The sequence below is a fragment of the Calypte anna genome, chromosome 1 (genome assembly GCF_003957555.1).
Source record: "Calypte anna isolate BGI_N300 chromosome 1, bCalAnn1_v1.p, whole genome shotgun sequence".
In the NCBI taxonomy this organism is placed as follows: Eukaryota; Metazoa; Chordata; class Aves; order Apodiformes; family Trochilidae; genus Calypte; species Calypte anna.
Window position 1 is genome coordinate 105,785,911 of NC_044244.1, and position 19,228 is coordinate 105,805,138.

Consider the following 19,228-nt stretch of genomic DNA (forward strand, 5'->3'; position numbering starts at 1 on the left):
AGGAATATGGCTCAAGTGCCAGGTGGCCCTAGGGCAACCCTGAGTCTGCAAGGTGCTTACCTGTTGAGCACACAGGGGGTTCTGCTTTTCCCATTTGGCCCATATGAGCAGTTTCCCTGTCCAAGCATAAGGAATTAATTGCTGTGTAGGGGTCTGGTTGCAGAGACGTGTCTGTCTGAGCTGCTGTGAGCCTGGCTGAGTTAATTTACTGCCTGGGCTTGCAGCCCTGTTTGGCTGCCAAACTCCTCCGAGTAGGAGTGTTGGGCTGGGTGGTGTGCCATGCCTTGGCCACCAATGATGTAAAATGCCATCTGACCCAACAGCACACCCCCTCCTTGGTTACCCTTGCCCTGGGGGTGACAGTTTTCACCAATGGCCAGATCAAGGATGATAAACTTTTAGATGACCCCAGGGCAGATGACCGGGACTTGGCCGGAGGCTGCCCTGTTTATCAGGAGTTAATGCTGCTAAAGGTTTATTTCCCAAAACCTCCATCTGGAAGGGCCTCTGTGTTGTGCAAGGCATCACCTTCACACCAAGGAGACATTAAACTGCTGCATGAAGAGAAGAGTGTTATTCTGTACAACACATCACGAAGCAAAATGGACAGAAGCCTCTGTAGTAGCTGACTTTATGGTGTTCCCCCTCTAAGCATGAGGTGTGGAGAAGCCTTTCATGTCATGCTCAGCACAGGGATTTTATATAAAATGGATGCTCCACCATATGTAGTTATGTCATGACAACTGTAGGACAACTTGGCATTACACATCCCACTTGACATGTCCTATGAATGTGGGCTGAGTAATTTCAAGTTGTATTTAAATAAGAGGAACTATATTTTTCCTGCAAGCACAAGTCAGTTAAAAATACCCCATGGTTACTGCTTTGAAAATGCTTTAAATTCAACCTAATCTTGTCATGAAGACAGGCCAATGGTGACAGTCACATTAAAATACTCATCTGTAGAGCTATATTGTGAGGTGGGGCTGCCTTTCTTGGGCCACCACAGCCAACCTACTGACCCCACGAGACACTGACCCCCACTTTCTGGGCTGCAGGGGAAGAGATGGCTGCTGAAGCCTTCATGGAGGGTATGACCAATACTTCCAGAGTCTAAACACAGGACATAAAAAATGCATTGCCTTTGGACTCTTTTAGCACATGTTTGAGCTATGAGATGTGCTGTTCATCTCCATCCTCAGATCCAGTCCCAGTGCCTCAGTTTCCCTCAGGGATGCAGACCTCCCTTTCAAGGCTCAGGCTGCATGTTTGCAACCTGTCTTCCCTATCGTCCTCACTTTTGACTCTCCTTGTTACCAAAGCCAAGTCAGTCATCACAGGCCCTGATGGCCCTGAGCATCCTCAGACACCCCCATGCATACTGCTGCCCACAGGACCCCCCAAGGCCTATCTCATGCTGCCTGTGCCCAGTCCTGCTCCCCCAGTCCTGACTCACCGAGTGACCTCCATGGATGGACAAAAAGAGAATTATTTCAATTTTTTATCGTGGTTTGTATGATACTGAAAATCTTTCTGGGAGAGCTGGCTTTCAGCTTTGCACTTTTCCTTCCTTTCTGTTCACTCACTTGCAAACACATTTTCAGTTTTCTTTTCCAACTTTGTCACTAAAGGGCTGGGAAAAGTTACCCTCAGTCAAAGGTATCTAATCCAGTGAATAAGCAAAGCAGTTCATTATCATCTCACTGTCACTGGCACAGAGTGCTGTGTCACAGGATGGGTAACACAGAGGAAGCATTCAGTGTATCTAAAATCCACTTATCTCTCCAATGAATGGTACAGCAGCTGCCAAAGTTGCCACCAGCCTTTTCCTCACCATCTTAACCCCTTCTGGCAGGACAGGACTCTTGCTGAGAAAACATCCCAAGCACTGCAGATACAGCCACAGTTCCACAATGTTCTCATTCCCTCAGCCAAGAGTCCAGCTACCCCACAAAGGTTAAAGGTATCAGAAACACACTCTGACTGGTTTTATAAGCACAGCAAAGCCTCCTTCCTTATTAAACAGCTGAAGCAGCATTCCTGGGCTGTTCCCATCTGCTGTAATCCTCTATTGACTTAAGGCCACCGAAACTTCTCTAGAAACCATCAGGCAGGATTAATCTCTCCCCACCCCATCCCCTCTCAGGGCTGCTCCTCCATCAGGGCTGGAGGTTGAGCCTCCACCAGCGAGAATGTCCTTGCAGGGCCCCCTGCGTGCCTCGAATGGCTCCTCTGGTTCTGATAAACACCGGGGCTTCGAGCCAGTGCATTTGTACTCCTGCTGTGGGGGATTCCTCCTGCCAAGTACTCCACACACCAACCTAATTTATGCGCCGCGGCGCTAGCTGGAAGCCAGTCAAGCCCTTTGCTCGCCTTCCAAAAGCGAGAAGCAACATACTCTCCACCTGGCCGCGTTGTCACTAACCTCGTGCTGCAGTAATTTGCAGGGAAGAGAGCTCACGAGGTGGTTGGACCCTCTCCAGTGACTTTTGGCAGGAGCAGATGCAGCAGAGATCCATCGGGTGGTCCCGGAGCCTCACCACGTGTTGCGTGGGGTTGGGTGGGTGGCTCCTGCCCCTGGGGTAGGGGGGTGAGGGGGAGCGCTGCTTAGGGGCTCCCGTGGCTTTCCTGCAGCAAGGTGGTCATTCAGGTTTGCCCGCGGGTATTGCACACTTCAAGGAGGTCATTGTAGGGTTTGTCCTGAGAGAGGCCTAGAAGTGTGTAGAGCAAAACTGGTGAAGCCACTACAGGGTGGTTTATGCTCCCTTGTTAACAAAAAAACACTTCAACATTTTATAACAAGGTCCTGTTTGTAGCTCTGCTGTTTCTTTGTTGAGAAGTCCAGGCAAATTCCCAAGTGCTCAGTTCTACTGAAGGCCAGGGGAAAGCTTTTGCTCCCAGTGGCCAGCTCATTGTCCTCCCTTTGGTCCCACTGTATGCTCCCACATTAAACAGTCCATGTGGGAAGGTTCAGCAGGAAGCTGAACATGTTCCAAATTAATATGGTTTTCCTTACTATTCTCCTAGCCAGTCTTGGTTAAATCTTTCATTGATCAGCTACCTTTTAATGGCTGACATCAAGGTTATCCATAAAAGTGAGAACTTGGTGATTAAACCCAAGAGGAGTTTCCCCACACTGGTGACACTCTCTGAGGATCTCTGTCTGCTTACTAAGGTATACTGTTCTTAGAGTGTTTATTGCCAACTCAACAGGTAGCTACTCACCCTAGAATGGAGAACCTATGGTGGTGTTGATTTAAATTATTAGAATTACTTATGAAGTCTTACACTCATAGACACCAAACATACAGCCCATAAATCATATTTACTCTCATGCAACAGCCACACAACACACAGAGCCATGAACTTCACTGCTCAGGAAAAGTGGAGCACGTTTTGTTATTATCACAACCATTTTAGTCATATAATGGGATTTGATTACTCCTAAGCATATTATAAATACAGCCAGCTGCAAGACCCAGTCTCAGAGCTGCTCCATGGAACTTGCAGTTTTCCCTTTGGCTCACAGTAGGAAAGAAGGGCCATCAGTAAGTCTGAACCCTGAATTCCTTGGAGTCTGAATGTATTTGTGTCTACAGTTGCAACTGTGCTCCTGAGCTTGCTATACATAAACAAGAGCTAGACATACATTTTGAATCTGGACTTGAGCTCTCCACAGGCACTCCTCTATTTGGACATAAGGTCTGAACCCAGCTTTGCAAAAAAGGAACTTGAGACTCCAAAAGGAAGTGTCAGGGGGCTGTAGGCTTTTTACAGGGGGAGGTCCTGGATGAAGTGTGAAGGCAAAAAGCAAGGGATGATGCAGTGCTGAATGATCTCTGGCATTTAGGTGCTTTGCTGAGTGGGCTGGTGTTCCTTGCAGAGATCAAGGAGTGGGATAAAGGCCCTGTCCCTGCAGAGGGATGTGAGGGCAGAGGAAGGAGGGAGGCATTAGTGTGCCCTGAGGATTGGCACTGCACAGAGATTATACAGTCAGGTGGGCAGAGGTCAATGACCTCCTGCAAGCAGCTTTCAGGGGTGGAGGGAAAAGTGGCCCTCCCATGGACCTGGCCCCTGATTTGCCTCTCTGCATATAAACATATATATGAACGTGTATGTATATGCAGACATATTAAAGGAGAAATCAAAATATGCCGAGTCAGCTTCTTGCAAAAAGATGTGTTAATCCACACACGAAAGTCTCCTGCCTGTTTAAGCAAAGCCATGGTGCCAATGGAACAACCCACTCCAAACAAAGAACCTCTAGCACCTCTTGAAAAATCACAGAAGCAGTCAAAGATACTCATGTCATTATTTCCACACACAGATTCATTATTTTAATGGACCAATTGCTTTTGACTAATTGATTTCATGTATTTGAGGCACTATACATCTGGAATTATTCAGCACATTACTGCTTATAATGCTGTGTTAGAATATTTGTTCCATTTGACTTCATCCTCTATGGTTATAAAGTCTTGGAAGATATTAAAATACACTTAACATTTGTATGTGAGTGTTGCCATGTTTGGTTTATGCATATGAATGACAGCATGAAGAAGACATGACTGTAATATCAAACCAAAGAATGACTCAATACACAGAAATCAGGAGAATCCAAATTTAAGTCTACACTGTATTCTTAAGGTGTTGGTCTCCCTAGGATCCACACTTGGATCCTTCACATTTGTTCAGCCCTTGAGTTTGTGCCAGGATTCAGCTCACTGAAGTCAGCAAAACTTTGTTTGTAGAGTCAGGAACTTAACCAAATAACACTGCCACAGACTCACCCCATGACCATGTTACATCCTGTCCAGCTCATCTGTCAAAGAGGTTAAGGAAAATGGTGTTGGTTTAATAGACAATGATGTAAAAAGTTTATTTATGGAAGAACAGGAACAGGAAAATGTAAAAAACACAGATCATTTCTCCTATGGCAAGGGAGGATTAGTTTCTGCATTTTTAAAGCTGAACAGAAAGGAAGGAAAAGGGTGTTTGCACTTGCTATAGATTTTGTGCGATGAATGAGGATGATGTCAGTGTATTTGTTTGGCAATGTGTATTGAGGGAAGACAGGTTGCTCACAACTTGCTGCTGGAATTGTTTGGATTCCCCAATATGTTTGCTCTGAGTGGCTCTTTGGAGGACAGAGAAACCTGCCTGAGCTCCAGCCTCCATTACAAAGAGGGGAAATCCATAACTAGACAGGCACTTCAAAAAATAGTGCCTTGGATTTGTCAGGAAAGCCAGCAGACAAGATGAGACAAAAGGCTGTCCATGGAAAATCCAGTGGCATTTTCACCATAGCATTCATTGTGACTATTGCATTTGAATCCAAAAGGCCAGCCAGCTAACTCACCTCCAAAATCAGTCTAAGTCAAACTGTTGTGTTATATATAGTTGTACAGTAAAGAAGGAAGATCTAGGAAGACATGTAGGAGGTGCAAGTTGTTATAGCTCCTTCAGCACTGATCAGCAGCCACTCAAAATGAGGATGTGCCAAAATGTCAAAGATTTAACTGTCCGTTGCCAGTATCATTTTGGATTCTTTGCACTATCAAAATTCACCCACTCATTCTGAAAGTTAACACATGGTAGAAGATTCTGTAAAAGGCCAAGGCTCAAGTGATAACTCTATCATAATTCTGACTGGTGTATTTTTGCTAACATTGCCATTTTGTATAGTCATGTAGTACAGAAATAATTTCTACCATACAAGTGAGAATCTATTTAAAGCTGAAGCTGTTTTAAGGTGCACCAGGCTATCACTGGAGTGTCATCTGGGATGAAAATGTGTGACTGCTTTGCTTTCTTTGCTTTGAAGTTTTCAAGGGCAGGACACATGCCAGTAATTTCTGCTGTTTGCCATCTGACCCAAATGCAGCTGAGATAAACTTCCACCAAAAAAAGAGTGATCTTTGCTGCCTTTTGGAAGGTTTCTCTGATGATAGTATAGCCCTTTCAGTTTAACTAAGTCCTTAGATTGGTGGATACTGGCATGGTCTCCTTAGTATGACTGAAGTTATTCTGATGCAAATGTATATTGCTGCTGAATCATCTTCAGTAAGGACTGATTTATTGATAGTAAAATACACCTTTATGCCAGTTCAGCTACGACTGTGATAGGGAAAACAGTAATACAACTATTTTGGCAAAAAGCTCACTCCTCATCAAAACCTTATTACCAGAACAGGCAGCCAGCAACCAGTAACCTTCAGCCTTTTTACAGCTGATGGGCAGTCTGGATGCGATCCAATGAAGTTCAGAAAAAGGAATTAATCCTTTTTTCTTGCTTCTATTTTGAAAAGCTTTGATTAATATGTGAATAAAAAGTTCAACAGTTGTCCTGTGTTGTATATCATGCACATTGCAAGCACCTCCTGTTTAAGTTTGTTGACTGTTCAGCCTTATGCGTTTCTTTTTATAGTTCTCTTGGTAGCTTCCTTACTTCATTGGGCTTTTGAACTCTGAAATAAAAACTTGATTCTTGACTTCTCTGTCCTGCCTTTGTTTTTAAAGCCCCTATTGAGGACATTAAATCAAGACCAGAACCAATAATATTCTTATTAGAAGCACAGAGTGACTATTTAAGGTGTTTGGAACCTCCATATGATAATTTATCATAACATCATTCCAGTTCAAATGTTTAATTATAGCATGTTTTCAAATCCCATTCCAGAAGCTATATAAATACCTCAGCAACATCTAAAGACAGATTTAGCTGCCAATAGTTAAAACTATCTTTACACACAGGCTGGCCTTTGCTTTCTCTTCTGCTGAACAAGATTCTGCTTAAGCCTGTGTTTTGCCTTGAAGAGCCCATAAATGTTGGGTCCTTTCTTTGGCTGGTGTTTGCTGGGCTGGATATCTTTCTTTGTCAACATAGCCATGACTCCATCTTGCTGTTCCAAGGTGGCAGGACAAAGGTCCTCCAAGGCACGTGAAGATGGAGATTGAAGATTTCCCCCATCCAATGATGTGTGCTTGGCTCTGTTCTCCTCACTGGGGGAAGAGCCTGGCTTCGGTTTCTCATCGCTTCCAGATGATGTGCAGTGCCACCCACAAGAAGAGGGCATAGCACAGGGGAGGAAGACACACCTACCTGACAGTGTTGGTCTCAGTCACAGAAGAAGAGACTGGAGGACAAGAAATACTTTCCCATTAACACACGCTTTACCCAAAAAGTACAAGAGGTGCAGGTTTCACTTGGAGTCTAAAAATGGTATTATGCTAGAAAAGATTTTTTTTAAGACTGAAGACTATTTAAGATTCACCATCTCAGTCAGCTGCTGGGCAGCATAGCCAAGAGGAATTATGGTCTCTGGGTAGGATGTACCCTATTTTTGTTGTGGAGTGTGTTTGATTTTGCTCCAGTGTCTCTGGTACTGCCCAGCCCTGAATGGCTGGATACACTGACTGGCTGTGCTCAGGCTTGGGCAGCAATCCCTCCATCCCATCAGCAGTAATTTCAAGATGGTTTTGTCTGAAAATCAGCGTCACAGGGAGACACCTTGGTGTTCAAACAAGGGTGACTACCAACCATCTCCCCTTTTGCTCTGGGAAAGGGAAAAAACTTCCCTGTTTTCTTTCCTTGGGTGAGGTTCCCATTACACTGGACTTGGTCTTTCTAGTACCAGCAGTGGCTTTAGAACACTCTGGATTTGAAATATATTTATTCTGCAAAGAGATTCATAAAACTCATTGGAGGATAGCAAACAAGTCAACTCAGAGCACTACAGTGGGGAAGCTTTCATGCTTTGTGCCCTCAAGATATGCGACCTCCTTTGGTCCTTTTCAGATGACCTCTTGAGACAGCCAAGTCTCTACCTCCACCTGGCCACTCCAGTCCTACTGAAAGCCTTGAGTGCTAAAGGAAAAAATTTTGAACCCAGCTTCATAGTTCTGTTGGACTTGCTTGTTTTCAATTTCTAGAGCACTGGAAAGCAACTTAAAATAGACATTAACATGTCTGATGAGTGGTATTTTTAAAACTCTGTGCTAGACCAGGGCAGAGCCATGAATATACATTGACAAATAGTAAATTCACTGAAAAATGTGGCCTTGGTCCTTCTGAAATCATCAGTGGCTTTAAAAATGTCTGTGCTTGAAATACATTTATTTTGGGAAGAGATTCATAAAACTGATTGGAAGTTGGGAAGTGGGAGTCAACTTTCCTCAAGTAGAGGAAGGAAGAGAACTAAATTTGCCACATCCCAGTGAATCCTTTCAGCCTGAAATACTGAAAATAGGGACATTTCTTCTTTCAGTTTTAATATCCTTGCTTTCCTTCTTGTTTGCTTTTTTTTTGATTGCTTTTTTTTTTTTTTTTTTTTTTACAAGCCCAGAAAACATAATTTTGTCCAGGTTCAAGGCTTTATTTTGTGCAGAAAATAGCACCTTCTTTTGGTTTTGATTTTTTTTCCCCTAGAAGAAATTAATTTTAAATCTTTCATAAGTTGGTTCACTCCAGAGGGATTCTGAACCGATTTGTTTTGTTGGGCTGATGTACTGAAAAATCAGTTTTATTTTCTTGGCCCCAAGCAGCACCCAGTAAGCTCTTCTGAAATGCTCTGTATCCTCTCTTGTCATTTAATGATGAATTTGAATAAATAAAAAGAGAAAAGAACATTTTTCTTTTTCGATTTTTTTCACACTTTAATTGCAAATCCTCTGCCTTTTACAGCTCTACCTATCCGTAGCTCATAACACTGTAGCTGCACGCCTCTGAAAAAGATAAGAATAACATTTAATGTACTGTGCAATGTTTTTCTGCAAAGGATAATATGAAATCCAAATCACCACTACAATTAACCTATGTGTCTACCATGGAATTTTTATCACATGGCACTAATAAAGCAATGAGAAACCAAAGTGGCACCAATTATGGGAACAAATCAAAATTTCCATCATGCTTTACCATTAGTGGAACACTGAGGTTTTCAAGGTGACATACGTTAAGTGTGAAACCATTTATGGAATAAGTTTATGGAATTTATGGAATAAATCTGAGGTCAGTTAAATGCTTGCCCTTTTGATTCATTAATCTAGTCTCAGAGATAGGAAACTCTGATTTCCAGGTGAAGTCAGGTGACCATGAGGACTGCAGAGCTGCCTAGCTTGGCTCCATAATTTAAAATCTTTAAAATGTTTTTGTCACTGAGGGTGATTTGGAGACACCCCCGGAACTCCATGGCTTGGGACTGGCTCTTCAGTGTCAACAGGGTGATGCAGGGCACCTCTCAACTCAGCTGGAGCCTGTTCAGACGTGCCACAAAACCTATATGCACTTACCCAACCTCTACTGTCAACAAAAAGAATAAGTAACAATTTAAAATTTAAAAATCCTGCCTATTGCTAGGAAAATGTCAAGCTGCTCTGCTTAAAACTTTGATGGCAGCTAAGGGGCAGCTAATGTCATACCCACTTTGCACCAGCCCTGCAACCTATTTTAAGGTAGGTTTCAAAGCTCAGTGCAAGGGCAGGTCCTACTAGTCAAGCATGTTTATTCTGTAATATTCAAGATTCATTTACACACCTTTCTGCGAGTCTAATGCCAAGATTTTTTCCTAGTTGGACAACTTAGCAGGTGTGATGCTTTCTCTTGGGTTTGCTCTTGGTCTATTCTTTCTAGTAATTTGCTGTAATTTTTCTGGTAAACTGTGTTGCACTTGGCGGATGGAACACGTCATCCCACAGCTTTTAGAAAACGAAATGTTTGTGCTGAACAGCAGAACAAAGAGAAGAAATAACACTTGCTAGAAAATATGAATGTGTTGGAGTCAAGGATGACACCATCTCTTGGCCCTATTTTGACTGGCTTTTTTCCAAGACCACCCACTTTCAGTCCTTAGTCTGTGTTATTGGCCAGTAACCAGCAGACTTGCTTTAAATTGTTTGCCCCTTTTGGTTCCCCAAACCTCCGCCTGACAAACAGCTTTAAAATTCCCATCAATAATTCTGCAGTTAACCATAACAGTGAAGGCAGGTTCCCTTTTTCACATGCATTAGCAGAGCTGGAAAGAGCACAGGTCCAAGGTTCAAGTGTCATGCATGTGTCCAAGGCCTATGCCAGCCTTGAAGGGAGGCATCCAGTTTCAGGTGGCAGAAATGCCACCTGATAAGCAGTAATTTTCCTTATGACTCTACCTCAGTAAACGACTGCAAAATGGTTCTGTATAGTGGATAAAATCCAGGAAGGGACTTGGCAAAGCCCATGAAAAGAGCCGTAAGATGTCCTCCATCACTGTAGGAGAGATTTCATGTAGCTGGGAGCCATGACCACCAGACATGGGAGCAAGATTCAGAGGGGCCATAGCCAGGGTCCCCAGGGCCCGGCTGCTACATAGTGGGGCAGGAAGACTGGGCAAGAAGTTAGATTTCAAAGTTCTGCATTCAGTGTGGTTCAGGACTTCATCTTTTGTGTTTTCCCTCCCACCCAAAACCACTCTCTCTCTTTCTCTCCATCGTGGTATCACTGCATCAACATATGCTGGGGGACATTAGCATCCTCCTTAGCATATTGAGGTGACTTTGTTATGTACAGTCCCCTGATTGCAATTAAAAGTAATTTCTATTTCTGCTTAATCACATTCAATACATGACCAGATAGGTAAAATCAAGATTCCAAATCCTACAGTGACTTTGAAATAGCTCTTAAGGACCTTGACTGTGTGGGAGTTGCCAGCACTGAGACCTGTATAGGTACAGAAACACTGAAAATACAAACACAGACTTTAAGTACTGTCTAGAAGCTTTACTGCCGTTGTTGTATTAGTGTAATGTAACTATATTCAGAGCACATATAACTTTGCAGATGTAGACCTCCTGAAGCTGCTGACTGAAAAGCAGATTTCTCATCCTGTTTGCCATTTATTGAAGGCTTTAAATTGTAGGCAGAAGAGATCTGGACCAAAGTTATTCAGTTTCAATGGGAAAAAAAAAACAACTTTTCTGCTGGATATTCACTTACTGAAAAGAGCATATACAACTTTAGACTACAATTACTGCAGAAATCCTTCCCCATCAGTCCAATCTCTCTTCTTCAGTCTTCTTACTTTTCTGTACTGGCAGTGACTAGAAGGAATTTGGTAAAGCTGCATATCTATCCATCTGGGAGTTTAAGTCTGAAAGACAGGAGGTGTTGTCATCTCCTTAGATCAGGTGCATGCAACACCTATCTACGAGCTGTGACTTTATTTTTCATTCAGCCTGGATAACCACTAATAGCACACTGTTAAGGAAGCCTTTCTCATTAGTAGTGTGAGGAAATCATAAAGACACAGCTGGGTTCCAAATCACAGTTTTTATTGCTCAGGTATATAAACAAACACAGCTTAGCTCCATATGCTGCACCCAGCTCCCACCATGCCTTCCATGGTGGAAAACTGGGAAATGTGGCAGGGGGCCCCCAGGCTGCTCAGAGGGACATGTCCAGACACTGTATGGACCCCATATGTCAGACCCTGTGATGCAGGGCCATGCACAGGAGTCACTGGGGCTTGGCTCCCCCCCTGGGTGTATCTAGACTGACTGTATCAGGGACCATCTCAGTCATGAAATTCCTGAAGGCTCTGGGTTGAATGGAGCTGGTTAGCCAGTATCGTGGAGCTCAAATTCAAACAAAGCAATGTTTAAGGCCTCTTGCAGGCTTACATTGAGAGAGGGTTGGTTTTAATGGAGCTATAGGACATATTCTTAATATAGATATATTCTTAACAAAGACTTGCATTTTACGTACATTTTCAAGTGTGTATGAATGTCCCAGGTCTGAAGGAAGAAGGAGAGGAGTAATAGTATTGCAAAATATATTTAAAAAAAGAACAGAAACAAAACCAAGAAAAAAGCTGAGAAGCTGTGGTGGTGTTTCCACAGCGCAAGGACAATAATGCCTTCATCTCCTTAGAGGTGTTTCCAAGTGGACCACCGACAGAAACATCTTCTTCTGAGACTGTTGCCATCAGGCAAGTGCAGCCCCTGCCTGAGGAAGCCCTTGGCACTGCGCAGAAGACATGGACAGGGTGGTCCCACCAACTGATATAAAGACAGAAATACTCTACTGAAATGCTTGCTTGCTGGGACATGGAGACACACCCAGAGACCCCTGCCCCCTCCCCCCTAGGTTTAGGGGCAGCTGCTAGTGATGAATGCCTTCCCCAGATGAGGGGTGAGGCCCTCTCCTGCTCCTGGTGTCTGATTTTTATAACTTGCTAGATGCCCTCCAGGCTCTGTGAGACACTCTGTTCCCCCCAAAGCCATAAGACCACACTGTGGCAGAGATGGGATGTGTCTGCAGGGTTTTCCCACACCACTCTGCTGGATCTCCAGGTGTCCTTGGCTAGCCTGCCCCCAGGCAGCCACTTTCTGCTTCAGGGCTGCAACATTTTAAGCAACCCAGATGACTTTCTTGCAGGGCTCCTTGCAGGTGAACAGAACCAAATACGGAAAGTATCTTTGAGGAAAGGAATAAAACTATGAACAGCATTAACTCTACAGTCATCTGCTGGCATTATGAGGTTTTTATATTAAAAAAACAAAAGAACAAAAAATCCCACCCCATTAGGTTAGGAAGTGCCTTTTGGATAAACAGTAGCCTTCTACACACTTGCCTAGAATTATAGCAGAAAAAAATTTCTGATGCTTGTATTTTACCAGAGGTCAGGTTTTTACATAAAGGAGCAGAACAATGTGACTGATACATATAGATGAACAGCCCGCATTCCCGATGTACAGCTCTCTGAGTGTGGGAAATTAATGACAACTCAGAACCCTGTTCCTCTCCAATTTCCTCTGTTAATGCACAATTAGGAGGAGGCCGCCTGTTTTCAATTAGGTCAGAGGAGAGGACCTGCCTTTTTTCTAAATGAATTGCCCATAATGCTTGCCAGGACTGGGCCTCCTCCTGCCTGGGCTGGTGTAAATCAGGGAAGGCAGCTGCAGCCTGCAGGATTACACCAAGGGAAAGCCAGGGCCAGCCTGCCCAAAGGTCTTATCCCACCCTGGAAAAGCAACTGTGGATCAGTTGGGTCAGCTTTGTTCTCTTTTCTCCCAACTATTTTCTAGCGTTCCTTAGTTTGTAATGGGAACACATCTGTGTTTCATTCCCTGCCTTCAGCCTGAAAGGGGCAGGGGGAAGGTGGTCTGCCTTTCAAAACCCCTGACAAGAAGATGGAGATGCTGGAGTAATCTGAAGGGGAAGGGCGAGTTATTTTTGTTGACAGGATTTCAACAAGTAACAGTACTGGCTAATTACACTGTAATTGAATTGGCATGTTAATAGAGACTTCGAGGGACTACTTTTTTATCCTTTACAAAGGGATTTTGAAATACAGGCTGTTTTGCTTTAAAAACAGAAACATAGCAAATAAAAGAGAGAAACTGAATTAGTTTGCTGAACTCCCTCAGGCCCAGGCAGTAACAGTTAGCACTGAAAAACCAGATACTCCCATATGAAAAGCATTCAGAGAAGGTTTAGGGGAAAGCAAATGACCAGGGTAAGTGGGCACTGATAACTCAGCATGGGCCATGGTCCAGTGACCCCTAGAAGTTACTAGAGAGATGTTTCTGTCCTCTTGATGATCAAAAATCTATGGTTTACAAGGTTGGGGGTTTTTTTCATGGTCATTTTTAGCAGAAGAGAAAATAGCTCTGTGTTCATATGGGAACCAAAAATCTCCATTTTAGATCTACATTAAAGGGAATTTATGAAGGCGCAGCCTCTCCTCTCTTTTCCCCTCACATGCTTCAGAAGTTAGGCCAACTTGTGCTTCAAACTAACACTGGGAAAAAGCTTTCCTCTTGTCCAACATACTCTAAAATGGTCCAGTCCTTGTTCTGCAGCATCTGGCATTGGTCACTTCTTGGAGTCAGGATATAAAGGATTAATCTGAACCTAAAGGAATGGGGGGAAAAGCCTCTGCTTGCATAAGAATGTATTAACATTGATTCTATAAAACACAACCTTTAGAGTGCAGTAAAAGTTTAATCTGTGTGCCTTTAAGTGTTCAGCTGAAACTGCATGCACAAGAACAATGTGAATGTACTTTTTCTGTTCTGGTCAAATAACAGCAGATATCTCAGCTACAGGAGACTGACTTTATGCTTCCTGTAATAATAAAGATATGTGAGACTTAAAATTATGAAATGAAAAAACTGCTCTGAATTCCAACATCCCTGACAAGATACTGTGATTTAAATATGACGTTATTTAAAATATGATACAATGTGCTGATTTTGCCTTTTCCTTCATTGCCTTAAATGGCACCATCTCCCAAATGCTCTTTTGCACAGTAGGTGCTTCACTTGCTGAGTTAAATGTCACCCTTTTCTCAAAGGAAATGATGCATGCATGCAAACCAATGCCATGTGAAAAGCTGGTATTTCTTTCCTCATTAGGTACAGTAACAGGTTTTCTCTGCAGAAAGGTGACTGCTAAAGCTGTGGCATAATCATACTTAGGGGACAGGCATGCTGGGTTCATGTCCCCATGCTTACCCCAAACTTCAGAAGTACTTGCAGTCCTAAGCCCTTTGGAGTGGATTACCCAGCTTTGCTTTACTACTGCAGAGCTATGACTTAATGAGCTGACCTGACTTAACTCTGTGGTAAAAGGAAGCACCACATTCCATGTATTGCTCCATCTTTCAAGGCTGAACAGCCAATATGAAATCTCACATGAACAGAGACTCTGAAAATTATGGATGGAAGGGAAAGAAGAGAAGTTTGGGCCTTTTGTGTGAATTCATGCATAATGACAATACTTGGCTCCCTGGATCCTGTGCTGAGTGCCAGTGCAAAGAGACTGCAAATGCATTCAGAATTTATTTCAAGGGCCTCAAAGGTGCACAAACCTTTTGTGGATCCTCTGCATGGGGTTAGCTTCATGACCTCTGATTTTTCCCAAAAAAAAAACACCCCAGCAACTAGACATGTCCCTCAATACCCTGTGACATTGTTATTACAGTGGGATGTGTGGTGGAGTTTAATGTATGTATCCACTGATAGCAATGGAAAAACTTCCATTCAATTAAACAGGCTTGAAGCCAGGCCCACAGCGAAGCCTTGTCTGTAGCTGTTACTGTGATGGTGGATTCTATAACAACTGTATCATAAAACACTTTACAAAAGAGTCATGAACTCTGGAAAAAAGTAAGGCTTATATGTTCTACTTAAACAGAGGAAGTTGCTCAGTGACTTGGCAGCAAAGCATAACCCCCAGTTATGGGTAATTGAAGCCAACATCAGAGAAACTATATAAGCAGATAGTTAATATCAAGGCTCACATCTTTCCAGTCTGTTACTGATTCCTATGAGTATTTTTGAGCTGGACCTAGAGATGGATAAGAGGAAAATGAAAGTGGTGTGTGATGAGGATGACAGCCCCCTGCATGCAGAGAGCCTGGGCATAGCTTTTTGCAGTCTGTCAGGTCACTGTTTGAAACTGCATTTGTAGTGAAATCAATAGCTAAACTCCTCTTAATGTCAGTGGGGCCAGAGTTACAAATTTTGGACTAATAAAATGTCAGAGGGTGAAGAGAAGTACCTATCACAGAAAGAAAGAATGCAAATATAAATAGAACGGGGACATATTAATGGCTAACAAATATTCTCTCCTACTCATATGGAAGGTCTGGAAGTAAGAAAAACAACACACTGTAAGGAATAAGCTAATCCCCAGGTTTCTGATTTTGGATGATAAATAAATAGCTGAATGAAAGGAGAGAGGAAATGAAAGGCAGAAACACATAACATTTCACTCAGAAGGGTCTGAACCTTGGCTAGGAGAAGGGTATAGTGTAAAATATTTTTCTTTTATTCTTGGGCCAAGGTTTGATGGAATGGAGGCTTTAGTGACCATGCTGCTTTAAATAGGTTCCTTTCCTGGCCTCTATTTCTGCTCCTGAGCAGCAGCACACTATGCCCTTACTGCATTAACACAACTGTTTGGGAAGCCATGTTGTAAACAGGCTCAAGGAAATATCTAATCAAGTTTAAACATAAAAGAATGTTTGCAAGTTGTTGAGAAATTCTGTCAGGCTTGGCATGGGCATGGACCCAGTGACATCAGGGTGCTTGATCCATCTTTGGATGTTCCCTGGATTCGCTAAGGAAAGCAGCCCTCTTCCCCATCCTCGTGATCACAGAGGGAAGTTGGGTTTGTGTGGCACCAGGCTTGCTGTATTGCCCTGCATGAGCTGCAGTCAAGCTCAGAACTGCCTGGCATTCAGCCTCGGTTGCATGATTCATGTATTCTCCCTTTTCTCATGTATTAATCCTTCTTTCTGATGTACTTTGTTCCTCTCTTTCTCCACCCCACACTTCTTCCAAATAAACAACCCATCCCTGATAATTTTTAGTTCTTTTTGCTCTGTTTGCTACATCTGTACCAACTCTGATATTTCAAATATTTCTGACACTGGTACCTACTGTCCTTGCATGGCACTCCTGGGTACAGTAACCTGTGTGCGTTGTTGGTCTTGCAAAATTCTACTCCCTGGAAAATTCCTCAGTGCTTTCCTCCAGTTATCTGTTAATTTTGGCCATTGCTCACTTAACACCTCCTTAACCACCTGCAAAATCCAGCCACCCCTTACCTCTCTATCTGTAACTTTTTTCATCTTCTCACATTTGTTATCTCTCAGGTATGGCAGTTTCTCATGTCCTGTCCAGCAATTTCCCAGGTCCTGTTCAGTTAGCTTAACTTGAGGCCAGGGCTCAGCCAATGTCCTTGTCATCTGCTCACAGCTCTAAGAGAGAGAAAGGAAAGGGAAGATAGTGAGACAGCATTTCTCAGTCATTCATTATCAACCTGGGAGACTGAGCTGGGTTCCCCAAGAATGTCTACTGGAGCCAGTGATACACATTCATTAAAGGCTGATGAGATAGATGAGACGCCTAACAATTATGCAGAAAGTATGAAGCTGTGTAGGACTATAAGATGTCTGAAGGACTGGCATAGAATTCAGATTAATCTTGTGCAACTGGGAATCCAGTATGAAAAAAACACTAGTTGAGATCCAAAAGGGACAAGCACACTGCTCGTGACTCCAGAGGGACCATCTGCACAAATGCAGGGAAGAAAAAACAACTGTGGAACGGTTTTGCAGAAAAAGTTTGGGTTGTTTAACAATTATAGGATGAATTTGGATAGGTAATGACAAATTGCTGAGATGAAAGCACCCAGTGGTGAGACGAATGCCACACATAAGATGAGAAAAAAATCTTTTCACTCTGTTGGGTCAAATTGTGAAGATGTTGGTTGGACTGCTCTGCCTAGTTCTGGGGATCCTTCTCCAAGAAGATTGTGAACTGGAAAATGTTTTAGAGGAGAGTGATGAGAACCAGGTTTAAGAAGCAAGACCTGTGAGCAAATGTTGAAGGAAGGAAATGTTGGGATTGGACTCGATGATCTCTCAAGGCCCCTTCCAACCCCTGACATTCTGTGATTCTGTGAAATGAAAAAGTTTAGCCTAAAGAAACATTAAAGGGAAGATGCCAGTAATCTTCAAATACAAAAACGGTAGCTGCACAGATGCAAGAGTAAACTGCTCTTTCATGTGCTCAGGGCACATTAATGGCCTCAAGAGAAGATTTAGGTTAGTTATGAGGAAAGTTTTTAAATGACCTTTGGACAAAGATCTTGACCAGTTTACCTTGGGAAACTGGAGAAGCTCCAGCAGGGGAAGTTTTGAAGAACAAGATGATGTAGCATCTGTCAGGAGGGGTATAACAGTATAACAGATAAGTATAACAGATAAGTATAACAGATCCTGCCTTTAAGCCATGAGATTGAAGTCTTGAGATCCCTTCAAACCCTCAGTGAGCCCATGAACGTTCCCACAGCAAGATATGAATTTGGTCAGTATATTTTTAGCCTTTCTGATTCAAGTCATCATCTGCACTCAGGGCCCCTGATAGAAACCTGTTAACAAAAGACGGACAAAACACTGCTGCACCAAAGCCAGTAGAAAGCCCACAGCAGAAGCCAACTTCTTTGCTTCCAGTTTTCAGACTCCTTTCAGCCAACTCTCTGATCAGTAATATCCCCAGAGGAGTTTCCAAGTAGTGTATCCCTAGAGCTAAGTTAAGCTGCATCTGGTGGTTTTTTACTTCTCTTTGAATTCATTCCATCTTTCTGTTATGTCCCTTTTAGAGACACCCAAGTCTTCACCTTCCTTTTTTCTCTCTGCGTCCCCTCATCCCTTTATTTGTATGTTTTCATTTTGGGAGGAGATGCCTGGTAACATATAGATATTTCTTTGAATCTGTTTTTTCAATAACTGGAAGTGGAGGAGGTTACTTAAACATGCACATTCAGAAAGATTTAATTCAAATTAAACCAATATTATGAATGACTAAGACCTCCCCTCAAACTGTAAAATGACAACATATGCAGGTGACAAAAATGTCTTAGTGTTAGTCATGATTGTGAATGATGATGATTTAGTTGGAAAAATTGTGAACAGAAGCTTAACAGAGCTAGGTGAATGAAAAGTAAGATATTTAGTCTAATACTGGAAGAGACTAGAGTGTGTGCAGTCTCCAAATTATGCAAGTGAACTCTGCTTAGGGAAGAAAAATTCCAAACAAACAAACAAAAATAAAATACAACAGCCAAAAAATAAGCTGCAAAATAGTTAATGTTAGTGGCAGATGTTCTATTCCTGTTTAACAAGAACTTTCAGGGGTTTTTTGCCTGAGGAGCAGTTTCTCTGTGTTTTTTTTCTTATGTTAATGGAAATCATTCTTTTAAAAACACCAAGTTAAGCAGCAAAGAATAAAACATATTTATTCTAAATGGAAAGGCAATTACCTCAGTGATGTTCCCCTGGGCATAAAAATCTACAGGCACTATTCAGTGGAGCTACAGTAACTTGCTTTTGCAAATCGTTTAGCACGTGGAATGGATTTGTTTTTAATTGCTTGTTAAATTACCTGGGTTTTAGCTCTCAGCCCTTCCAGTTGCAAATTGGTTACAAGCTGAAGTGGGAAATACAGAGAAGCTGTGGGCTTCAAAAGAAGCCTATAAAGTACTTTCATCTTCGTGTATGAATTTTCAGTCCAAATTGGAATTGCTCTCCCATCAGAAAAAAAGCGTAATTCAGAAATCTAAACAGATCTTGCATTCAGGTATCTCCCAAATGGAGGGAGAACAGCATTTGGATAGTTTTGATTTAGTTTCTACCTATCAAAGACAATAGATTGCCTTAATGTTGTCTCTAGCTGATATGAA